The 9,605-nt window shown below is 34.9% G+C and overlaps 1 protein-coding gene across 1 annotated transcript in view; it reads left to right on the top strand.

Annotated features, from left to right (window-relative positions):
* The window catches only part of DENND1A (DENN/MADD domain containing 1A), a gene marked incomplete at both ends in the record, with an annotated part of 171,623 nt that overhangs the window by 140,263 nt on the left and 21,755 nt on the right, over positions 1-9,605 (top strand). The window lies entirely within an intron of this gene.

The following is a 9,605-nucleotide window of genomic DNA, read 5'->3' as shown; positions in this document are numbered from 1 at the left end:
GGGGAAAGAGGGACACTTGCATTCTCACTAGTATGAGCAGCTGTACAATTGAACAGAAAGTATTAGTCTCCTTGAAAGAAGACGGTGGAAGAGATTTTGGTATTTGGATTTGTACAGTAGACTTCAGTAGCAGGCAAACTTGATGAAATAATGATAAATATTAGAATGTTTAATCAGGTTAGGAACAAACTAATAGAGCTTCATAATAGAAAAGTTGTTCCACTCTGGTCTTTCACCATGCGCGTTATAGGCTGTGTATGAATTGGAGCATACAATTTGTACTCTTACAGTACAAAAAGAGTAAAGTGAAAGGTAGTATATCAAAATTATTTGTAATGATTTGCATAGATAGGTGATAGAGTTCATACAATGAAAGCCTAAAATGCTATAGGGTTAGACAGAATGAGGCATTTGCATGCTTGACATAATTGACAGTTCAGTTGGAGTACTTTCCGTGGCAGACAGCATAGGAGACCTGCTATCATTCAGAGTTCTACTTTTCTTCAGAATCACATTGAGATATTCTGATACTGATGTGGGGCTTAGCAAAATCACATGTGAAGGTAGCTTCAGTAGTGGGCTTGCTGTCTTCTTGATTCTTCAGTCCTGGGAAGGGATGATGGTACTGCTTGCCTGGGTATTCATGTTGTACTTGTTACTTGCTTAAGGCTTCTGGGAAGGGAAAATGTGGAAGGGGACTAAGCCCCTTTTCTGCTTTGGCTCTTGCATATCACCAGAGAATTGGGCAACTTTTTTTCACAAATCTGTTGATTTTGGTATGGGCACAGCATTAGTGAAAGATAAATTCTGGCTTATGACCAAAATGCTATATAGGCAAAAATTAATTTTACATTAAGGACCACATTTTTCTTCTTTCTTTCTTCTATTTTGGGGAGCAAAAAATGTAAACTCTGAAGAGGGCTGATAAATGCATTGTTCTTTAAAACAGACACTGCTTCAGCCTAGTAAAACATCAAATGAAAAGATTCTGTCTTTTCTTATCTTTTTCTAATTTAATTCATTGTTTTCTGTTCTTTTCATTCAATGAGTCGCAGCTTTTGGCAGTGACAGATACTCTATTGTGACTGAAATATGCATTTTGTAAGTCATAACTTTACTTCATATTTAAATAAACTGCGTATGTACAGCGTGCAAGATTTATGCAGAACACAGCTGGAGGTATTCTGCTCAGAATTCCTATGGTTTAAAATGTCTCTTTCAAGTTTGAAAATGTGTTGTGAAGTAGATACCATTATGATAATTGGAAGTTCAGCTTCTCTGTCTTGCTTTATTATTTTTTTTGAATACAATTAACACATCACATACACTTCACCTGGTCGCTCCTCATTTACCTCTGACAATTCCTTGATATTTATTTAGACACATGTGGTGTCTTTGCTTTGAACTCAATAGTTGGTATATTCACTAGATTTTTTTTGTAATAAACATTTTTCTGATTTAGAGATATACAATTAGTTTGCATTGTTAGAGAAAAGTATACATATTGATGTAAATTTAAGTCCTTTACTTATTTGTTAGATGATCAGGACATAAATTGTGTACAGATTGTTGAGAAAACTGTGATTACTCTCAAATCAAAATACCTGCTGAGAAGTTGCAGAAGCAGCTCATTTTATATTTTATAGTTCTCATGAGGGAACAGAGAACAGAAAAGATATGCAAAAAGCCATCGAGAGAATTAAAAAAAAAACACCTATGAATAATACATTTAATTTGAAATTGTTCTCTTTTCTTTAAGGTAGCATAAACCTAAAGCACAGAACTCAATGTTTTGTTTGAATTAAGCTTTATTCTCTCAGATTTGGCAGCAGTGCTTTTATTTCTGAAAACAAAAGAAAGTAAGTTTGTTTTTAAAGTAAAAGCAAATTCTCAAACTGGACTTAATAGAATGCTATTGGCGTAGTTTTTGTATCTTAAGTAATGTATATAGTGTGCTGTGTTATGTAACATGTATAAAACTATTAGGAACGTAACGCCAATTTCCTCCAAAAGACAACTAGAAATTACATGAAATAGTTTTTATAGTTTTGAAAAAAAAGAAAGTATTTGACAGATCAAATTTTAGTGATACCACAGTAGAAAAGAATCTGAAAATACCATAATACTGTATTTAATTTGTGGAAATTAGGTTTGGAGTTTTCTTCTTTTTTCTTTTTCCATTTTATTTTAGTTTTTATTTTAGCTCCTAAGGCTTTGAGGTTTAATGGGGAATAAGTCCAAAATCCAGTCTAAGCTTGATCCTCACAGTAAAACAGGAAATTAGTCTGGATTATTTAATTAATTTTAGCTGCCGTTTGGAATGAACTGGGGCTATGTTTTTTTAGAGTTCCTGTTCACTGTCCATTCCTGTGACAGCTGTTTTCTGTAATATTTTCAGTAACTGTATTACTGAAGATGTCTGATATTTGTAAATTGGTTTTTTACAGGAAAAAGGTGTCACTACTGAATAAGAATTCATTTTCATTGTTTTAAAATTAAATTGATCAACTCCAGGATTATCATATGAAAGTTCAAAGCTGTTTAGAAAAAAAATGTGGACAGTAAGCTGTGCCCTTGAATGGGTTTTATATAAACATGATTTTTATTCTTACAAAGGGTTTGTGTCTGCATTCTCATGCATTGCAGAGAGTCTTCCTTGTTTGTGTGCTTGTGCAGCACCGGTTAGTTGTGAATTGGAAATCCACACAATGTGAAGGGTTCTGAAATGTCATCCACAACAAATGAAGTGTGGTTGTGACAAAATACAAAAATGAGGTGTGTTTGGTTGCTTCACCATAGTCATCACCATGGAGAGATCCATTATTCTACCATTGCATCTTTGCTGGGTTGCTTAGGGAAGGGCATGATGCAGAAACCATTAGAACAGGACATTTATAAAGGAGACCTATATCACAATAATGTAAAAGGAAATCAGTGTTTTCTTTTGAGATACCTTTGACTTGGTCATCCAATTTTCAAAATGCACATTTGAAGTGGTATCTGTATAAAAACTACTTGGAAAGAGTATATTTTTTTAATTTCTTTTTTTAAAATTAAATCATTCTGTAATAAAATATTTCAAGTACTGGCTAAGCTGTAAAGCTTAGGGCTGATAAACAAAGCATCTGAAGCCAAATGGCCCCTTAGCTAACCCCAATTAAAATAAAGATTTCATTGCGCTCTGTCCTGACAGAGAGGGAACATATTGTTGCCTTTAAGGGAGTTTGGTTTAGTTAATGAAAGAATTTATTTCATTTTTTCAAATACAGAACCTAATTAAATAAGTTTCAACTTGACTTGTAGTTGAGGACATTTTAACTCCTTAAAGGTTACTTTTGTGTCCAAGTGTAGCCCTCTCTTGAATAATTTCTATGCAGTATTTAGTTTTGTGATTTATATAATAAGAAATTTTATAGCAGATCTCATGTGAGTAACTATAAGCCTGCTTTATATATACATATATTTGTTTTTGATTCTAAAAGTGTAAAACTTATTATTGATGTTACTCTCTTTAAATGTCCTGTTTGGCATTAAGTGTTACTCAGAGATAGTAACTTATACAAGATTCTTAAAAGTACTGTGGAAATGAAGGTGGCATGGTTTTGCTGTGAAGGCACTTTAAAAGCTGTAAATGATATAAAGTACATTGCTTACTTCTGCTGTCAGTGAAAAAAAAGATATATCAAAGAATTATTTTTGGTAAAGCTCTCCAAGCAGTAGTTAAAATCTGTATCTCCAGAACATTTTTTCTTAGAGAGGATTAATGGTGAAAATGAAAGCAATTTGTAAGGATTACAAACGTGATTAGTTTGCCTTTCTTCAGGATCCATCTGTACTTGTATAGGTAAAGTTAATTCCCCATTAGTCAACTAACAATTTATTACCTATTGTCTACTAAGAACATATGAAAAATAAAGAACATTTTAATCTAAAGATGCTTTCTTCTTACATACAAGAACATTTTATACTTAACGCTTAAAGGCAGTCAAAGAATGGAAATGCTGTTGCTTACCTTAATTTCTTGCCTAAAATTTAAAACTTGTTGAATGGCTGCTGTGTCTCTGTTAATAAAATCATATGAGATGAGTTACAGTCTCTAACTGAATGATAGTGAATAATGCTGTTTGGCTGTGTTGTTTATAATTTGTCAATGTAGCAACTATAATTAAGAGCACCTAACCAGCATTAGTCAGAAAGTGGTGGGTTCTTTTAAATTGTTACAGAAGTTGAATCTAATCAAGGAAGTTCATGCTTAAAGTTTACATACCTGTTACAACTAAAAATTACTTACATTTTCCCCAAACGTATCTATGAAACTATAAATACATCTTGTTTTGGAGCAGTGGTTTCAAATCAATAGGGAGGACTTACTGACCAAAATTTTAAAAACATACATATGTTGCATCCCCTCATTTGTGGATTTTAAGCTAATGTTTGGCGTATGCGTTCTCTTCCAAATGTCACTTAATCATGCATTCTCCTTTTACATGTTGAATAAATTGCATTCCAGCTCTCTTAACATGAGTTTCCGGGGTGAGCAAAGAAGCTGTCTCCGATAAAGGGCTATTGATTTCCCCAAGTCAAAGTCATTCCCAAAGCTCTTGACTGCTTTTGCTTCAGGTCTGTGTGACGCTGGATTTGATTGTTGCCTTCAACTATGGAGGTAAATGATATTCAAAGAATTTCTACCTGTGTGAAGAAATAAATTCATTTTATTTACAGAGAAGCCATAAAATACTTAATGGCTTGGGAGGGGCTTGCAGGGGCTGTTTAGTTGAAAAATAGTGTTCTTTGATGTGGGTATGAACATGAATGAAATTAAGGACTATATGGTACCGGCGTCCTAAAAATCTCTTACTTATTTGGCATAAGTTACAGACCTTGAGGTAACTGATATGCAGTGCTGTTCTTTTCCGTAGATCATTACAGAATTTCTGTAGATCATAATAATTAAGATATGTTTCAGAAATCTCAACAATAGTTGCCAAACAAACATAACCTAAAATAAAGCATCACATCCAGCCAGAGTTCTAGATGTCCTTGCTTGCCCTAAAGCTACGTTTCCCATCCATTATCTTGTCATAGCTTATTGTGCTCAATTTTAATTAAAATTTAATAGCAATTTTGTAGTCATAACTGACATGAAATTTTTCCAAAGACTATTATACCCACAGGATATTTCCCGTATGTGTTTTTCTTGTTTCTTGTTTTTAATCTTGTCCAAATTCTGTTCTTTGGAAAAGTCTTTGGTAACAGAAACCATGAAACAGAAAAATTGAGAATGCAGTATAGTGACTTGACTGACAGGTACCAGTTTACAACGAGAAGTAGCCAAGTGCATTTTGTATTCTTTGGGAACATTGATTGTAGTAGTCATACAAGAAGTTGTAAAATATTGCTATATTTGATAAACATCTTGGGTTTTATTTAATTTTACTTATGCTCAGTGTAGTGTATACATTGAGTATTCTACATTTAGGTTTCAACATACAGATGCTGAATCTTTAAATACAAAAACTGCTTTTGCAGTGCTGCAACCTGTAGTTCTTGCTTTTCTGCCTTTAACAGTCTTGTAATCACAAATGTGACGCACAGTTTTTACTTTGGTATCCCAGAGTCTGAAAGTCATTTTTTATGCTTAAAAAAAAAAAAAAAATTAAAAATGTGGGATCATCAGTCCTTATTGCTGTATAGGAAGCCCTGTAATATTAATTGGTTGTCAGATCCCTAAGAATGGATTAACACGCTTGATCATAATGCCCTGTTCGGAAGCTGAAGTTTGCTGATGTCCCCAGCCTCTCTATTTAACGCAATTACAGATATGCATTCAGGACGTTTGAGTGGATTGCTTTTCATTAATACGATTTGAACAGACAATACTAAGTTGCTGTTGGGCCCGCTCTGACAGCTAATTACTGAAATGAAGTGTGTACATGGCTAAGAAACAATGGAGCACTTGTCAGGAACATTAAAACAATGCAGAAATAGTACCAAATCTTGGAATCACTCCTCTGAACAGTTTTTCTTGTCTCTGCAGACCAACCTTGGGACATAGATGATTGTGGTGGTGAGGTAGACTTCAGGGAAACAAAGTTTGTTACCGCTGACTAAAATGCCATATAGTTCTGTTTTGCTTGCTCCTCTGTTTAATTCAGAAGCTTTTATATACTCACCCTGATTGCTAAACACACTTACCTCTTGCTTACAGACATCATTGCACATTTTCCTCCTTGAAATGTCTAATCTGGTTATTTGCATACTGGAGATGCTGTGAATGTCAGACAATTTTGTAGCATTATTTACAGGAGAAGCTCTGCCTGACAATTAGAAGGTGGAGGATAGGGAGTGATTTCTTGTTGTCTCTTCCAGTAGAAAAAAAAACCAGGGGCAATCAAGTGAGTTTTGTAACAGCAAAGGATAGAAATAAATGAGAAGGAGCTATTTGTACAATAGGTAGTAATCCTGCCACACACTTTATCAAATGGTACTGACGAGGTTTGTATGGTTTTGGGGAAGGTTGGAGAGATAATTGTGACAGGCCACTGTTTGGGTTTATTTAATACACGAGCAGCAGCAGACTAAGTAAATTTCTTGAGATGAAGACCTCAAGCATCTGAGGGGAGAAATAACATTCAGGCTTTCTACCTTCCTGGTCTTGCCTGAATGTCTGCTTATGATACATTGGAGACAGAACACCAGACAGATGGACTTTTCATGTGATCATTTATGGCCCTTGTGTTTTAAAACTGTGGTTTTCAACTCCTGTCGTCGTCTTTTTTTTTTTTTTCTTTATCCTGTTCTTGGGTATCAACCAGTGGAAGTGAGATGTTGCTAGAGAATTACATAACTTGTCATAAGTAAAGTAAAAAAGAAAAAGCAAGAACTTGTTTCAGATGCTGAGTGGACAAGGCTCTCCCATCCCATCTCCATTTCAGGCATTCTGAGGTGTTTAGGGTAATGGTTGTTTTTCAGCAGAGATGGTGTTTCTGTTTAAGAAACTGTGCTACACCTTCAGCGTTGAGCACTTTCTATACGCATCTGAAAACTTGTGCACATGTCATTCTAGAGTAGAAGCAGCTAAAGCTACAGTGTGTTCAGTACTGGGGAAGGGAGCTTATCCCAAGGCTTTAGTGAAAACCTATATTACCCAGTGTGTTTCTGTCTGTATGATATATCTGCAGAATTAGTAAAAATACTACTACGCTGGCTACAAAGCATTTTTATCATCCAATTCAACTGACTTCTGCACTGTTGTAGGAGAAGGTGCTAGTTATTATTGGAGATTTTTTTTTCTGTTGATGTTAAGAAGAGCCTCGGATTACCAGTGTAGTTTACCTCAATGCGTGCATCCATATGCCCGACTATAATGAAAGCCAGTGCCACCTCTGAGCAACTCATGTTATTTAATCCATGCGTCTCCAAGTCCACAGGTAACATGGAGACAAGGGAGTTTGTATTAAATACACTCGGGCCTTGATTACCTCAGTGGTACTTGCTTGTCTTTCTGGTTTGGGAAGGCATTTTTCTTTTTAATTCTTAAACATTTCTGTTAATAAACAGAAACAGAGGAAATTGAGTTCGTTGGGGTGTTTTGGTTTGTTTGTTTTTGTTTTTTTTTTTCATTCCAGTGACAATAAGAATCAGCTCAATATGCTGATTTAATCACATTTGCAATCCAGTGACCTATACAAAATTGCAGCTTAGTTTCTTGGTCAGTATGAAAATGCACCTTTTAAAATGTTTCACTTTTAACAACCCAAGAGTTATAACTAAGGTGCTCAAGAGATTTTGCTTCAGTGTTCATTCACAAATAATTCAAGGTTCTACTACAAGCCACATCATAAGGCAGTAAAATAATTGCAATAGCAAAATATTCTATTTCTTGTTGAATTTGAATTGGATCTAAAAATTTTTGGTTCAAATCTGCTACTTCAGTTGGGGAAAAAAAGGGCAGTAGCAGGTTGCCAGTAAAGGGTCCGTTCTGCCTGATCAACTCAAAAATTCATTATGAGGTGCCGGAATAGTTTGCCATTCTTGCAATTCATTTTACAGAACAAGTTCCAGACTGAGCTCTGCTTTCATGTATTCTCTCTCCATGGAAATAATGTCCTTTTTCTCATTTCAAATTAGATGAGTACAACGAAATCCTTATCTTACATATTTATTAACAAGGCTTTCATCCCTGTGGTATTGTAACTACCCTCACTACTTTATGCAAAGAAATTACGAGGAGAACTCACAAACCTTTAGGAGGTGTATGTGATCACTCTTTCAAGCATTATTGCTCATATCTGTATTCTTCTTGCATATTGCTCCACCACCCATTATTTACTGGCCTTCCTTTCCATACACTGTTGATGGCATTGATTTTTATTTCTTTTAATTCTGAAGTAAATCACATTATAGACCTCATGCCAAGTTCAAATCTCTCTGGATACGCATTGTTAGAAAATTGATGACTGAAGAAATGATGTCGACTCTGCTGTCTGGCATGTGAAGGGTTAAGGGAATTTTTAGCCTCACCAAAAAGTATTTGGTCAGGTACTCAGGTGCTGGAAATTTTCTTAGCAACATCAGTCACCTAGGAACATGATCATCTGCTGTTCTGGGGTAGAGATTACAGAGCTTAATGATTAGCTACTATAAGCTGCAGCTGATGCCAGACTCTACCCCCTTTACACCTAATTAGCCTCATTAATGAGCTCTTCTGCTCTCCATAGAGAGGGCTTCCTCCTTGGAATAGGAGGCAAAAATACTTCACCCAGGTAGATGTGCTGAAACCTTTAATTATTGCCCACACCTGCAAAGCCTTGTGTCTCTGACAGCAGTATTGCTTAACTGAAATTGTGCTTATTTACAGTGACCACAGTACAAAGTATTAACTCTTTAGCACCTGAGGAATTGTTTTTAAACTTTGAAAGTATTGATACAGGATATGAATCTAAGCACTTAAAAAATGTATACTTAATTTAATACTTAATACTTAATTTTAACTTAATAGTTGGAGTGGGGGGAGGGGGTTGTGTGTGACAAAAATGTTTCTAGAAGTTCCTGAGTATTTTGTTTAACACTGAAAAATTAGATTAAATTGCTGCTGAATGTTAAATATTGCATTACCAAAACTAAGAACACTGTTAGGCAAGTTTCATTCTTTAAATCAGCAACTTTTGCATTTGGAGCAATGTAATTTTGTACTGCTATGATTAAAATATGGAAAAATACACATGTAGTAATTAATGTAGCAGACAGTAACTGAACTAATGAAGTGTTCTGGTGTGATTCATCGCTATAGCAATTATTGGTAAATATCTACTCCATTCTAGTGTTTAAATTTATTGAAATTTGATAACATTGTTTTATTGTTCATTCGTTTTAATGCTAAAATAGCTGTAACATTTTTTGCACATGCATTTGGATCAAAGTGATTGTGCTCATGTAGAGCAAATGTGTATGTACATTTATCAAACTAGCTCAAAAGGCAGCTCAGGTCAGCGCTTACTCTAATTTTTAATAGGGAAAGTTCAAAAAGCTGATTTCTTAGTGCCAGTACCTTGTTGGTTATTTAGTAACTTTTCCCACAGTAGCCAGCTTTTTTGAATTTTCAG

Source organism: Phaethon lepturus, unplaced genomic scaffold, assembly GCF_000687285.1.
Source record: "Phaethon lepturus isolate BGI_N335 unplaced genomic scaffold, ASM68728v1 scaffold1894, whole genome shotgun sequence".
NCBI classification, from domain to species: domain Eukaryota; kingdom Metazoa; phylum Chordata; class Aves; order Phaethontiformes; family Phaethontidae; genus Phaethon; species Phaethon lepturus.
The sequence above is the reverse complement of the archived record's forward strand: the minus strand, read 5'-3'. Positions and strand labels throughout refer to the sequence as shown.